The sequence below is a fragment of the Atractosteus spatula genome, chromosome 15 (assembly GCF_055471065.1).
Source record: "Atractosteus spatula isolate fAtrSpa1 chromosome 15, fAtrSpa1.hap1, whole genome shotgun sequence".
Classification (NCBI taxonomy): Eukaryota; Metazoa; Chordata; class Actinopteri; order Semionotiformes; family Lepisosteidae; genus Atractosteus; species Atractosteus spatula.
Genome location: NC_142720.1, coordinates 11,054,893 through 11,071,239, shown reverse-complemented (window position 1 = coordinate 11,071,239; position 16,347 = coordinate 11,054,893). Strand labels below are relative to the sequence as shown.

Sequence of the window (16,347 nt, the reverse complement as noted above, 5' to 3'; positions counted from 1 at the left end):
CTTCGTGAGACCCTTTGTTTCTGTTTTCACATTGTCTTGTCTCAAAGAAGCACAAATGCAAAACGTTCTACAAGAGGTTCTGAGCAGAACTTGACATTATTATCATGAGTAAATCAACTATAATGAAACAAAAATAATATTTACTTGTTTACAAACAAATGGATTCTCTGAAAAGTCTGACTACATTTTATCTCATCGGTGCTTGTCTAGAATCCCATTAATCCCCCGTTACTTGAGCAGGCTATCAAATATTAAATCGGGGAAACTGCCAGTGTCACATTTCATCTGTTAGTGAACTCATCTCGTTAGTAAAACAGTAGATTTCTACTTAGATACTAGTTAGTTGAGATTTATACCATTTCTTGGTACCACATTACAAGAGTAAAAACACCTGATACTAGGAGGTGAAACATTGTAACTATATTTTTTTCTTATCCCTCTAATTAGTTTTATCATCTGAATAACAAATAAAGAGTAAAAAAGAGTAAACCATTTCAATTTATTTCTTTCACACAGAAAACATTGACCCAATGGAATCACAAAACATGGAAAAAATACTTGTTTTCCTGGGCAAAAATAGGACTGCATAAAGATAAAGAATTTACATAAAGCTAATTTTCATTTTTCCCAATAGTGCTATAACAGCATGTGCTAACCTGTTTTCCCAGATGTATCAATACAAATGGGTGCAGTTTTGCTTTATAATACAGCCATGTTTATCCTCTGAATGTCCCCAGTATAAAACCATTTTAATCATTTGTTGCTGTTGTAAAACTTGATCTACTGTGGGACAACATAATTAAGTGTCAGCATTTCAAAATGTACGGTGCTCAATGCATTGCACAGGAACCAGGTTGTACGTCTCCGATAATTCAGTTTATGGCTGAGCGATAATGGAATTCAAGATTATCAGCTGAGAGGCACAATATTTTACCTCTTAGTGTCAGACCAAAAACTGCAGCTGTAAAAAGGGGCTGCACTAAAACTACAGACAGCTTTCCCCAAGCTCCTTTGACATACATGTTGTGAGATTACAATGTTCTGTCATAGAACAATGGACTATGCTTGTTATAGTTTACTCTAGTATTGGTTATGAAAGGTTACAAAACACAGCACTACGCATACACTTGGGCGATTGAACTAGTGAAGTACCTGTTGTCAATAGCAACCGTGACTGCTGAGTGATTTCCAGGTTTATGGAAATGCCTGCCTGAAAAGAAGAGTGTAGCCAATGCTAAATGAATTTTATGAATGCCAATGACTTTAATTTGGACACAGCTGTAAGTACATTAATTTTCAATTCTTCTGTAAGGGATTACTTTCTCCTTAATAATTATTCATGCACTTGGCCAGCAGAAGCTTTAAAAAGTTTCAAACTGCAGTTAACACCAACTTTTAACACAAATTGCTGCCATATTATAGAGAATCTCCATTCTGGAAAAAAGCCAACAAAAGTGCTGTCAATGCATGTCAAAGGGAACAAAGGTGAAGTATGGAAAGTAGTCATTTAATTAAAAAAAAGTCCCAGAACGTTGCCTTCTTAAGACATGAGGCAAGAATTACTATTTGCAAAATCTTTCTTTACAAACAATTGTGGCACATCTGAATTGTTTTATATTTGTATGAAATGTTCTTAAGAATCCAAACTATTCTTCCTGGATGATCAGAACAAGGAGGTCTCACCTTCTTTCTTCCTCTCCTATGTCCTCCTGTTTCTTTTCCTTGTTGTCTTCTCCTCTTAAATTTCTTGTACTTTTGCTCTGTTCTTAGACTCTTGATTGACACAATCATTTACCCAGAACTTAATTAACTAAAGTAAACCAAGATAAACTGATTGATTGTTTTGATCACTGATTCCTGGACACCTACATCTCAGCAAGCTCCCCCCCCCTTCTTTGAAACTGGAAATGTTGACAATAGCCAGGTATTACCCATTGTATCTAGATTCTTAAAGACACTTCATAATAATATTATGCTTTTATTTTCTTTGGGGTTAAAAATAATCAGATTTTTTTTAAGCTATACACTACAAATCTATTTCCATTCTGGTTTTGAGCTGTATTTATAGAAGTGTAAATCAGATATACTCAACCACCAGATCAATTCAGGATTATTTTTACAGCACCAACGATCTGCCTTCCAAAACTGATGTAAATTTCCTTTACAAAAAGGAACTATTTTTGTAAAATAGCATACCTTTACGGTTTTGCTTTGTGTAGAACTTTTTCAGAGATCACATTCAGTTCAAATTTACTTTGGGCCACAAATCCAGACAAACAAATTCAGCAAAATCACTTACTCATGTAACAGCATTCTCTTCACCTCAGCCTGTTACAAGTCTTTTAAAGATGTTTCTAGCATACCGTCTGGCATAGGTTATATGTGGAATAACACTAATTTTCACACTTGGTTCTGTGAATCAATCATGACTTATGTGCACGTTAAAAAACAAAACAAAAACAATATTAGTTGAAATAACCAACACCTGTGATTTTTTTGCAGATTTCTGCTATGCTTACCCTTAACTAAAGCTATGCCTCCATTCAGACCAAATACACAGATGCACATAAAATCCAGAAGTAAGCTGGGTTAATTCTTTACTAAAAGAGGATACTGTTACATTATCAGATATAATGAAAATGTTGTAGAGTAACACAGAGCTAAGAGAAATGCCAGGCCAAAACAAGGTATAACCATAGTATAAACATGTATAGAGTGTTTTACTGTCGAAAATATCAGAAGGGCTTCCAGCTATCTGTTATGTAGTTATACCTTAATCTTCCTTAAACTGATTCACTTTTAGGAATTTTAGGGAAGTTCTTCTGATTTACTTCCTTTTTTGGAATTTTGAAACATGATTCAATACTTTTTGAGTAGCTACCAATAGGTACTGTACTCTTTTACAGAAGCTGTGGTATATCGCTGTCACCTTTTAGAACTAACCAGATGTAATCAGCCATGATAAAAAAAAAAAGTGCATATGTGGGTCAAAAGCATTTTCCCAGTATGGCGAAGGAACTGCTGAATTATTTACATTTTACCTTCACTTAAAAAGGTTAATTAACAAAAAGTTCTAGAAGTATTTAATTTTTTAAAATTTCTTGAATTGTCCACATACAGTACAGTACTATGGCAGTCCTATTGTTTTTCAATCTACATAAAACCAGAGTTGCAAGTACTCAATGCCTTGCAAGAGCACAACTTGAAATGACACATCTTTAGTGCTTTATCTCAATAACTAATGTTGCGATTTTGTGAGAGGACATAGCTCACAAGGGAACCTGCAAATGAAACAATGTATAGACAAGGAGCAATGTAACAGAATTTAACCAGACTAAAAAATGATCCAATGTTATAACCCTCACAGCTGTATTATTATAAATTTGAGATAAAGTAAGACATCTCTCAATTCAAAGATATCTTACGTTATCACATCTACTTTATCTATTTGTGCAAAGTCAAAGACTTTAAAAAATAGCCTAAAAGACAGATAAGGTCAAATAGACTTTAGATGGATAAAGGGATGAGAAAATAGGTGGGACAATGGATGGATGGAGAGACAGGAAAAAAACAGATACCGTCAGAATAACCAGGAGTTATTTTTTTGGGGTGGATTACAGCTTCAAACACATTTTATTTTTATCCTGAAGTACATTCTTTTCCCTGCTGCAGCCAAACTGACATCCCATTATCATATACAAACAGCCAGAAACAAGGCCCGTCTTTGTCAAAGATCAGTCAAGGGCTAGGAAGGCTTAAAGTTTGCAAGGCTGATTTAGCAACGAGGCTCCCAGAGGGTCCGCAACTAATGAGAAAAAAACAAAGCAGCTGCCTGCTCTTTTAATCCACAAGTTCATTTTAAAGTCTTTGCCTTTGCAACCTCATATCTTCACATCTTCCAGGGATTTGCATTTCACTGCAGCCAAGCATGTATGTCATATCTGTATGAAAACAGCCCCTAAGCATCAGCCCAAGGAGCCTTACAAAATCTGCAATAGTGCTTTAAGCTTGGTTAAAATGAGTATTAACGAAGTGACCAAGCCAATTATCGGTCCTGAAAGCCAGGGGCTTCTATAGAAATGACAGTTTTAGGAAAGGAGATGAAGCAATTGAATAAATCAGCTCCATTATGAAGAAATGGACCTATTTTAGGCTAAGGCAGGTGGATTGTTTTTCCATTTTAAGTTGATTTTCCTTTTGAAATCAGCATCTGTGTCACAACAGTAAGTACTTCAATAATATTGAAGCCAAACATCTACAGGAAGATAAGTGTGTAAGTCCATATTCACCAGGACAATTTACTTTCTGATTCACTTAAATTCAAATTTAATCTATTTTTTTTCCTCCAAGAGAAGGTCTATCACATTTTCTCAACATTTGCTGTGATAAAGATACAGTATACTGCTAACATTTCTCTATCACACTGTACTTACTGTTTGGTACAAACCCCTTTGTCGATGAATCTTGTTATGAACACATTCAAAATTCAACCAGTGAATTAAAGCAGACAGAAGATTCACTAAGAGCAAAATATGAAGGACGGGGGACTTGAAACACTGCATATATTTCAATATATTAACAATGTGAAACAGCATTTCAAAACTTCCCAAATATCAGAGCTTTTATTCTAATTTCAGAAAATGAAAACACACAGTGGTAAAATAGTCTTATTGTCCAAATTAGAAATTCCATTTAATTAAAGTATCAATATACTGCAAGAACACATTTTTATTACAGACTGAACTAAGTTTTTTGTCTAGTGGGAACAAAGAGATTCATTGTGGACTAAGCATGCCTGTATATTCAGCCATATATTCAGCCAAAGGGGAGGACAGTCAGGTTAATACAAAGATTTCTGCTGTAATTTATTTTTTATTACAGCTAGCAGCTACAGTAAAATGCACAAAGCATACACAGACTATCACCTGAGGACAACAGACTTGATATATTTCAGAAAAATACTACCGATTCTCAAAAAATAATGTGCAGGTCACAATACAATCAACATTGCACTATATAGTGCATACTGCAAGCCTGTCTACTTTTTGGGTGGGATTACTTTGAACTCTCAATCCTGAAGTCCCAGTGGCTATGTATTTTGGTATATAGGGAAGTTTTAGTCTCACTAGGGATACTAGGGGTAACACCCTTGCTCTTTTTGAGAAACACTGTGGGATGTTTAATGACAGGACCTCGGTTTTACTTCTCATCTGAAGAATGGCACCTTTTTTTTAACAGTATAGTGTCCCTATCACTATATCACTAAGGCAGAAATATGAGTAAGAAATAAATGCTTCATGCACTTTGTACTGTTACACAATACTACTTTGCCATCTGATTTGGTTATAGCAGCTAATGCAGAAGAAATGGTGGGTTGTGATGTGTGAGGCATGCAGCAATTAAGCAGTAACCAGGTTCACTGCTGAAAGCATGTGGCAATATGAGTAAGTTGAAACATAGAAAGGTGTCGCTGCTGATTTCTCAAGGTACCTGAAAACTAGCAAGCATCCAAACAAATGTAATAAACTCAGCACAACCTCCAAACACTAAAAAAAACATTTTCAGAGAAATGCCAGACAAAATGCTTAATGATTTTTTTCTGTCGCCTTACAAGGCATGCAGGTCAGGGCACTCAGGAAATTATACATTACAAAGGCATACAGTAAATGCAAGAACAAACCATATGCATTTTTCCTTATTGCACGTCAAATAAAATATGCTGTAGCAAAACCACAGTTTTATCCTGAATAGTTGGAGCTATTCAGTGGTGGCTTGTGACCTTTCCAACACAGAAAGCTTCCAAATAAAGTACAATGTGCTTAGAAATTGAATCAAGATTCCACAGAATTTGACAAGGGGGGTCAGTGTTTTACATACCATTTGTTAGAGTAATCTGAATGCATAATTTACCACTGGCATATACAACTAATCTGTACCCCATAACACTCCCAGAAAATACATAGCATCAAACTTGGCATCACGGATACAGACACTTCTTTTTCAACTATAATACTCATTTTTAAGCTATTCACAGTAATCATCGCTCTACACATTTTGGTTTGGCTGGCATTATCCATTACATAAAGAGGTAGCATTTAACAAGCCGACAGAGGAAATTGCAAATGCCCTTCGACAGCACGGCCTTAATCTCAGTGCTAAATCTGAAATTCATCTTTGATCTCTTCCACAACCAAATCAAGAACAGAATCTTTCTCAATTAAAGCAGATACAGAATTATGAAGGTAGTAGATCATAAGGCACCTCAGTTTTATTTACTTACAGTTTAACTATTATAAAAGACTGTGCCATCACTTCAGTGATCCTCTAATACCTATAGTACAATTGTAAGCTTGCTTTCTTGTTTTCACCAAAAAATTATTCTGTAATACAAAATGTGCTTTTCTTCTCAAAAAGTATATTTCCCTCAAAAGGCTGAATGAAAATCAAACTTTCCTGTAAAGCTAAATCATATTAAATGACAGGACTGAACTGAATATACTGATGGTGATTAATCTAATTTCCTTGAATGAGAGGTGATATAGGGGATTCATCCAAAAATGTTTTCATTATTCCGAACTTGGGTTTAGAAATCAGACATCTATGCACGAAAAAGGATGGCATAGTGGCACATTGGTGAGCATTTCTGGCTCACGGAGTCGGGGAAGAGTCCAATAATAAGATAAGATTAGATCACTTTCTTAGCCATATATAATTTCTTGCATTAGGAATTTGTCTTTTCGCATACCCCAGATTGCTCTCCATGAGACACACAGACAGGGAGAGAAGCTTGGGGTCAGAGCGCAGGGTCAGCCATTGTACAGCGCCCCTGGAGCAATTGGGGTTAAGGGCCTTGGCCCAACGGAGTAGGATTCCTCTGCCAGCCACGGGATTTGAACCAGCAACCTTCCAGCCACAGGCGCAGATCCCGAGCCACAGAACCACCGCTCCGCCCCTGTATAATATAGTATATAATATACTGGTATCTTAACACTAGTCTGGGAAAATTAGCCCCAGGTGTGAATGTGTCAGTCCCTTCAATGGACTGGAGTCCCATCCAGGGTGTGCTGTGCCTTGTGCCCATTGCTTGCCAGGACTGACTTTTTTTTTCAATGAGCGAACATACTGTAAAACTTGTTCAATGTATGGTTATACTTTTTATATGAATTGTGAGCGTCAGAGGCTGAGCTAGCCTTGCATACACAAATGACTGGGTTCCCTCATAAAAGGAATGGGCCATATTCTAGAGTTAGCACTTAAAAGAATTCTGCACATCACAACTCTTTGTGTACACTTCCTTGCTCTAGGAAAATCTTTTTTTTACTGGGTGTGTAAAGACAAAAGATGACTGTTTAATTAAAAACAAAAGCAATATATATTTTAATACTTTAATTTCACTATCGCCAAAAAAATGGCTGTCATTTTTGGTGACTCTGGTGACACTGCAGCTCTAATTAGAAGCTTAAAGAATGTGATTAGATAGTCCTTCCTACTTAAATATAGTCTGAAATAAAAAGGGTTAAATATGTTTTTTAAGCATATTTTTTAAAAATCAAACTTTACTGGCTTGACCTGTATTGGTTTCAGAAGAACTCCAGTATCCTGAGGCTCTGACCAAAAACATATTAACAAAGCAGGTCCTTTGCAAGAACAATAGTTATAAGGGATTAAAAACACCCCAAGCACAAAAAGATCTTCCAGTGAAATGCAATGACATCCGAAGCTGCTACATACACCTACCACTGTTTAATTATTTAATTTGGGGAATTATGGTCAACTTAAAATATTTAAGCATTATTATGTTTACATTTACTGTGGCTTAATAAACTACACATTTTTAAAACTGTCATAATAGCTGGAATTTAATTCAGAGCTCACAAAGTAAAAGAGCCTGAGCACTAGGCTAAAGTTAGTTTATACTGTCAAGCTAAAATGGAAAATTGCAGATCCGATAAACCCTTTTTAGGATTAAGAAGATGATGCCAGAGGAAAACTGAGAGAAATAAGTGGAACATTTAGCCCTTCTTAGCAGTTAAAATCCATATAGAAAATAAAATCCAGGAACATGAAATTATTATAGAGTAATTATTTCATAATTCAATTCTCCCTTATTAGCATGGTGTTTTCATCTACAGTATACCTATATCATTAGTAACTGCTTGGACCACACAAAACAAAATACAATCTGTTAGTTTAAAAACATTTGTATAAAGATATATTAAATGTACAGTATATCATATATACAGTGTATGGCTTCCATTCAAACATATGATGGAAAAAAAGCAGATGTTCTGGACATGACAAAAACCCATACTGTACCTTCGCACTGGTCTCCAAAGAGCAAAGTAGAAGTGCATTATACACATACTGCAATATACTCACTTCCCTAACAGGCAACACTATTAACCACCAATTTGGTTTAATTTGATTTAATTCAAAATACTTTTAGTCATCCCCAAGAGGTAATTTAAGAAATAGAGTGAGTAAACCAGTAGTTTAAAACAATATCTAAAATATCTGACAAATCAATTAGGACAATATAAGGCAAAAGAAAAGCTAGTTTATAAAGTAAATAAAAAAAGAACAACTGGATCGAGTTAAAGAAATGTGTACAATGAATTGTTAGCACACACAAAAAAGGCCAAGTTAGAAAACTAGAAATTAGAAAGGCCAAGAGAAATGGAAAGGAATATTAAAATGAAGGTTACGATATTGCTCCAATTTGTCTACTTGGAACCCTGAAACTGAAAACCAAGATTAAACTCAAAAGTCCTTTTTCTGCTCCTGCATTTGGGACACCCTGACAATCTTTCACACAAACATGTTTCTGAGTTTCTTTTTTTCGTACAAAAGTTATGAAGGAAGAAGGCAAATTCGGTGAACAAGGATGTTGAGTGGTCATACATATTTCTGTGAGCTTTATTAAGGTATAATAAAGATCTGTTATCACTGAAAGCCAAAGAAGCATTTTTGTATAAAGGGTGAATATGAGGGAGTTTCAGAGAGTGATGCTTGCAAAATTAATAACTCCAGAAAATTATGGCTATAAACTCCACTAAGTAATTTAGTAGTTTAGCATGTAGTTGCCCCAAATGGTTGTAAAATGCTGTAGCTACAAATATTATTTGGACAGCGTTAATGAGAAAAATGACTTCCCATGAAGTGCTTGTTATTCTCTGGAGAAAAGAGCAAAATCATTAGGGTATTAACAAACCTTATAAAGGATCTATCATTAGTTGTGTGCTAAATTTGTAAAGAAACCTGATTTAAGACAATAATACAACAAAATAGCACATTAGTAAAATGCAAGATTTACATGGAACAGCTACCGAACTACAGGTGCAGTTTTGACAGATTAAATCAAGACTGGTTTTTCCACAGGGACAATTATGAGCTATTTGAATTACGAAGTATCCACTGCTAGAGTTTGCTAGAATTAAACGTTGCAGGTGAAAGGATTAAACTTATTCTCACTCCAGGAATTTTGTAGTAAATAGAATTAATGGGATTCTAATGCCGATGTTGTCTTTCCAATTGAGAGTCAACAATGAGAGAAGAACTACTGTATATATAAATTACTTCTGTAATTTAATTTCTACATAAGTATAAGAACATATACTGTACATTAAAAAGTATACCAACATATATTCAAAACAATAAGACACATAATGTTCACAAAACTCCTCACATAATGAATGTTGATCTTATTCTGGAAAACATAAATCTATGTTATATTAATAATTTACTCCTAGCTAGTCAGGATGGTGTCACATGAACAAAGCATTTGCAAATTTGTCTGAAAGGTTGTAAGATCCCAACATTCAGATCACAAGCAGTTAAAGCTTAAAGTAATTTGAATCCAACTTCAGAGATTTGACAATAAATCTGTGGCAATTTATTTTGGAAAGTAAGGCTGTTGTACTCCATAAAAAACTAAAACAAAAAAGTATTTTTAAATGCTAGATATTACAAGAGGTACAGACTCAGAGAGGTGTTATCAGGTTATAAGGTTGACAAATCATTTGTTTCAGCAAATCTTTACCTCACTGAAAACACTGATCTTGAGGGTAAGCCATAGCTATTGATTACATCATTTTTAGGACTGCAATTGATTATAAATTACCAGAGAAGATAATAATTATTACCAGTGTCAAAAATAAGAGACTCGGGATAAAGAACACTGTATGATGTATGATGTTTCACTGTGTGAAAACAAAAAAATATTTAAAAAATGATTCACTCAAAGGGAAAAGAGGGCTAGTTAAGTTCCCAAAATTTGAAAAAGCATCCAGTCATCTAGCTAAATCTAAATGTAAGTTAGCCAATCTCATTTCCATAACAACAATTGCAACTGAATGCAATCTAGCACAATTTTAGGGTATCTTTGTCTGAACATAAGAATGATTACAGAGAAAGAGACCATTTGGCCCATCTAGCTCATTTGATAGTTGGGTAGCTAATTGATCCAAGGATCTAATCCAGCCTTTTCTTGAATTAAGCTAGGGTATCAGTTTGGCTCTGTATTTTTTTAGACACTTCCACAACCCTGTGGGTATAGTACGTCCCGTTTTCAGTTTTACTTCCCGGTGTTTAAATGCGTTCCATTTGTGTTTTCTGATGAGGTCCACATAAATGTGTCAACTATGCCAATGCCTTTGAGGATTTTTAAGACTTGTATCAGGTCCACTCATAGTCATAGATGGCGTGTTCTTACAGGTGTATGGTAACTTGTGAATTTGTCACTAAATAGTGCCAGTCAAGAGCTCACCAGAAGTCACATAAGTCACATCTGAAACTGCAAGACACTAAAGGCAGCAGTGTGGAACAATGGATAAGTTTCTGGACTCATACCCGGAAAGGTGTGGATTCAAATCATTTTGTGAGACTGCCGTTGTATCCTTGAGCATGGTACTTTTAAACAGAGAATATTTCCCTAGCACAGTACCGAGCTTTACAGTATATATAAAAAGGTTCAAATGTAATTTGCTTTGTCATTCGTAATTAACACGCAAAACAAACAAACCGTGTACACCCAGAGTGCATCTGTCAAGGGGTCAAGAGCCTTTGTGAGTATGGTGTCATTTCCAACCTTCCTAGCAGCAGGTTTAAAAAACTAATGAGTTTAGATAAGTTAGATAAGAGCAAACATTGTCCCAGACTACCAATTTATCTAGTTCTCTGTCCCATATAAAGGCAACCACAAAGTCACAGAAGAGCTAACACTTGTTAATCAACTCAACTAACTGGAAAAAGGATGCAAGCCCTTTAACTTAGACACTTCTGAAAAATCACAAGAGGTTTCTACTGTGCAGCAAACCATAAGATACTCTAACAAGTCAAACACCACCTATCCCAATAAATAGGTAATGATGCAGCTCAAGCTTTGACCAACAAGGTCTGGACAAGGATTGCACTAGACTATGCAGCCCCTACCAAGATCCTTCATAGCCCATAGCAATTGAAGTACTGCAACTTAGAGCACCTATAGCATATACACCCACCCGATCAGCTCAGCATATGTCTGCATTATTTTAGGTGACTGAAATCTAATACTTTGAGGTTTGAAGGACTGTGATGCCATCTGGGAAAGTGAAGTAGTTAAAAAAATGTGTCAGCAAAAAAATATCATAAAGACTGTTTCACCCAGCAAAACCCAGTTGCTGCCAGGAATATTAAATTTATTACAGATTATATCAAAAGCCACAGTCGAGATTTAAAGAGAAATGGTGCATATCATCTTCGGTGCTATCATCCTCACTCTTGGCATGCACACGAGCTGATGTGGTCTAAATTGCGACAAGTATGTCTTGCGTTGTGCTAAGGTCAGTCCTTGACAAAATGAGGATCAAATAATTATAATGGGCTATTCACAGAAACTGAATTCATCCAGTGAAGAAAACCTCCAATAACAAAGCTTAATTTCATTTCGTTAGTGCAATGTTCAGCAAATGTAGAAATTGCAGTTTAATTATATACACAGTGCGATTTAATGTACAGCTCCTTGGTGCGTCTCCAAAGTGTTTCAAAAGTAACTGCCGATAAGAAAGTTGAGATGCATAAAAATAAGATGTACAGTGAGAAACCACTCTTCATGTCCTTGTGTTTATTTTCACATTTTGTTGTCTCTGACATGATAATTAAAAGAATAAACAATGAAATCAATAAACATCCCCTCTAATTTGAATATAGACTTCTTAAGCACTCTCTAAGATGAGGTTCACAATTATGTCTGTGGCCTTACTGGAACACAACTTGCTGTTTGTTTGCCTTTATGTTCTATGATGTTTCTATATCAAGCTCCTTTAATAAATACATAGAAGTGCTGCCAAAGCAAAGAAGCCTTCGAGTCCTTTTTAGTACAGGAATGAAGGAATTGAAAGGGTTCCAATTTGAATTTGCAGTGCTCCATGCCAAAAACAATAAGCAAGTTCTTCAATCTTTAAAACCTAAATGAAAACACTTCCAAGGCACAGGCTGAGCGTATTTATAAAATCCGAAAAGACCAGATACGTTTCAGGAAAGCTGAAGAAAAGACATAAAATATTATTGCTAGAATTTTTACTTACTGTTTAAAGAGTGAAAAATTCCAATCACATTTCTGTCCAAAATATTTTGTGCAATAATTACAATATATATCATTTATACACACTCTCTAGAAAGAACTGATGTATGTACAACCTGGTAGTCAGTTCAAGATGTAAACGGATACATTTTTCTTCAGCCGTTTACAGTACATACTGTACAGAGCCTTGAAAAAATGGTCACCCCTTTCATTTCCAATTTGTTGAATTAGAAATGATGAATATGCATTTAACGTGAATTTTTTTAATCAGAACTTAAGTGCTCAAACTGAACCCTTTTATGCGTGGAAGTAGTTAAATGTCAGCAAAAACTGCAAAGACAATCAGAAAGCAACATATAGTATGTTGATTGCTTAAGTATTCACACTCTTAACTACAGTATGGTAACCCTACATTAGTTCAGGCTGCCAAATGACATTAAAATCATACAATTAGTTGGATGGTCTCCTTTTGTGTACGATAATAAGTGGCACCGCATTTGGTAATGTGAATTCCAAATACATCATTAGATACTACGTTAAATACTGGAAGGTAGTTTTCACATGAACCAATTTAACATTTTGTTAAGTCTAACAATATTAGACAGACCGACTTCTACTGATTTCTCTTTCAGTGAAAGGGAAAGGAAGATCAGAAAAAAGTGTCTACAAGAAATTGTAGGTTCACTTTTTAACACAGTGCTAAAATCCTGAACAATCCAAAACCTGCTTTTGTATCGAGTGTCATGGGCTCAGACGAGCTGTGAAAGTACAGCCTGCTATTTTCAAAAGGTAATGTTAGAAAAATTAACATCTTGGCAAGGGCCTCTGTATCAATTCAGACTGATGCTTCTTAACTTCACGGATGGCAGCAGACTTTATTACGTTTCCACGTCTGTCAATAACTCTTTGCTTCATTCACACGCTTTTGCGCATATCCAGTCAGGCTGACAACCGCAAACACTTGGAGGTTGTCAGTCAACCCAGTCCTATTATTTAATGGCAAAAGAGCGTTAATTAGGCATCTAATAAACATCTAGTAAACTGTTTCATCACAAATAGCTGTTTCCTAATGCTACAACATAGAAGAATTTACTCACTGTGCTTCAGTCTATGGTGTTGTGACATGAAGTGTAATAAATACAGCGTGACTAGCTGCTGTCAACAAAATAAAAAAAAAACACAAATGAAATGTGTTTCCTAAAAATGTAAATATGAAATAGACCTACAGCTTATTTTAAAGCTGGTTTTCTTTGTATTTTTTATTTATTTGACAATTATGGAAAATGACAAAATCCTGATTTATTTTTAGGTTTACAGAAGAAGGCATTTATTGCATAACAGATTGCAGAGCCATGTAGTGGAAAGGCTAAGTGATCCCATATTGAAAAAAAAAATAAATTCTGTTGTCACAATGTATGAAAGACAAAACCCCACCTTTTATGTTAACCTGCTCAAAACACAATCAAAGACCAAAGTTTCTTTCCTCAGGGTCCATGGGAAGCTTCTTTTTAACCTTGTGGCAATACAGCAAGATCAAAATCCAACACTTCAACATCATATACTGTAACATATGCCAACAATTAATTTGAAATGTGAAACACATTAAAAAACGAGTATATAGTTCTTATAGTTTAGCAAAAACACTGACTCCAAGGACCAGTTCTGAAGCAAATACAAGTAAGGGTGGAATACTCAAAACACAAAATGTAACCTTGTAATAATATAATAAAAATAATAAATGGTTTTGTGCTCTGGTTAATTTGTTACAGTTAAATGTGATTTTATTCCTTTTGTAAAACTGGACTTCATTATTACTGCAATATACATTAGCAAAGGGCCTTCCAGGGGAAAGAGATCTCCAGTGAATCCCACATAAATAATCCATTTCTCTGTGGAGCTGAGATTATTGCTCCCTGGTACTTTGAAGAAACCTAAGAGCATCTGAATGCATATGCAATGAATAAAAACTCATTTAGGAGTACTAATGGATCACCTGTGGTCTACCGATGCAATTGCTTATATTGAAACATCCAGATGCCATCAGTCTATATAAACTCTTCTACAGAGTAAAACAACACTCTGCTCCCTCACAGTGCAGTGGAACTAAATCATTAAAGTGGCAGCAAAGCATGTCAGTTTGTAGAACACATCATATAAAGCAAATGTATATGAGATATGCTTCCATTCTGCTCCATCATGGAAAAGACCTTGGTGCCTTGTGTTATCTGCTACACACATGCAGGAATATATATAGATGGATGGATATACTGTATATGGAAATTCTCAGTGGGATAAGAGGACAATGAAAATCCCACAGCTCCTATATGCATCTGACGGCTTATTTCATCCAGCTTAAATTCACCAATCAATCACTGTCACCAAGTCAGAACATCCACATAAGCAAAATAAAAATAAATGGAGGTCACCACTTGCCTCCCAAATCGTTCTGTCCGGAGAGACAATAAAAAATGTCTGATGATGGAGATGGTGTATTTAGAAATCCCATGGGACAGGCTCAGCTTGGCATACATCACAAAGTCTTTTTCCATGTGCTACTTTTTTGGGGCAAGCGTGTTCCCTGAATTTTTAATCATGCGCCATTTATTAAGTGGTGAGCATGACGGAGCCAAGCACACAGGCATGCACTCTCATTAGTGCGCTGCTCTGAAACCACATAATTTGGTGACTGCCTGCTTATGAATGGGGAACAAAGGCCACATAGAGCAGGCTCTCACCAAAAATAACATTAGAACTAGATATATTATCACATATAAGTTTACAGATCTGTTAAAGAAATCAATGATGACCACAGTCATATTTTATTAACCAGCCATCAATTCCCCATGAGTTTACAGCTTTTATTAAAAACACTGGTGTTAAAAACATATATATTGTTACTAACCATCTGCATCTAGTATTACTACGCATTTTGGACTATGATGAATCACCAAAGGTAACTACATGTAGACTTTTTTTACTCATTATAAATCGAATTTTTGGAAGTGGATGTTGGGAAACTTTCCCCACCAGATATTTTATTTTTAAAAAGATGATGCATAAAAGCTGAAGAGTCCCACAAGCTAACCTGTCCATCACTGCAGATTATGCTACCAACAAATGGATCCTGTTATACTTGGGACACAAATCCCCAAATGCCTTTCATGCCACGTAAAAATTAAAATTCTGATTTAGGGTGCTGCTACTTTTAGTTGGACATTACTACCACTTATTATTGTACCTCATGTAGCATACAGTAAATAAAATACAGACAGCATAAGAAAAATGCATTCAGAATATATTTCTACTGTATTTCTCTTTTGAATACATTTCTGTAGGTCATTACTTGTCACACAGAGCCAAGTTATTGTGTCACCACTGAGCATATAAAGAATGAAAGCACATTTCAAGTTTCAATTTTTACTTATATGAAAAGTACAAAAAAAATGCTTGCATGTTCTAAATATTAAACAGACAAACCCTTTATTATGTCAGCCATAAAGAGTGAAAGAGTCATTGAATTTAAGTGAAAAAATACTGCACTCTCTCTTCTCTGGATTGAGTTAACATTCTAAGACCTAAAATAAAAAAAAACAGCACACAAAAACCCTTTTCTGAAATAGAAACTCACTCATCTCTTGTTCAGCACTTCCTAATAATTCAGACTAGGCCCCGGCATTAAAGGTCATTATGTCAACAAATTTTATGAAAAAACTCAATTATAACAATTAAATAAGACAACATTAGGTCTACAAGAGGTTAACAAATAAAATTAAACATTGAGGTCAATG

General features: G+C 35.3%; 1 protein-coding gene across 2 annotated transcripts in view; it reads right to left on the bottom strand.

The window, feature by feature from the left end:
* macrod2 (mono-ADP ribosylhydrolase 2) overlaps window positions 1-16,347 on the bottom strand; it is a 605,869-nt gene that overhangs the window by 225,518 nt on the left and 364,004 nt on the right. The gene's annotated exons all lie outside the window — the stretch shown is intronic.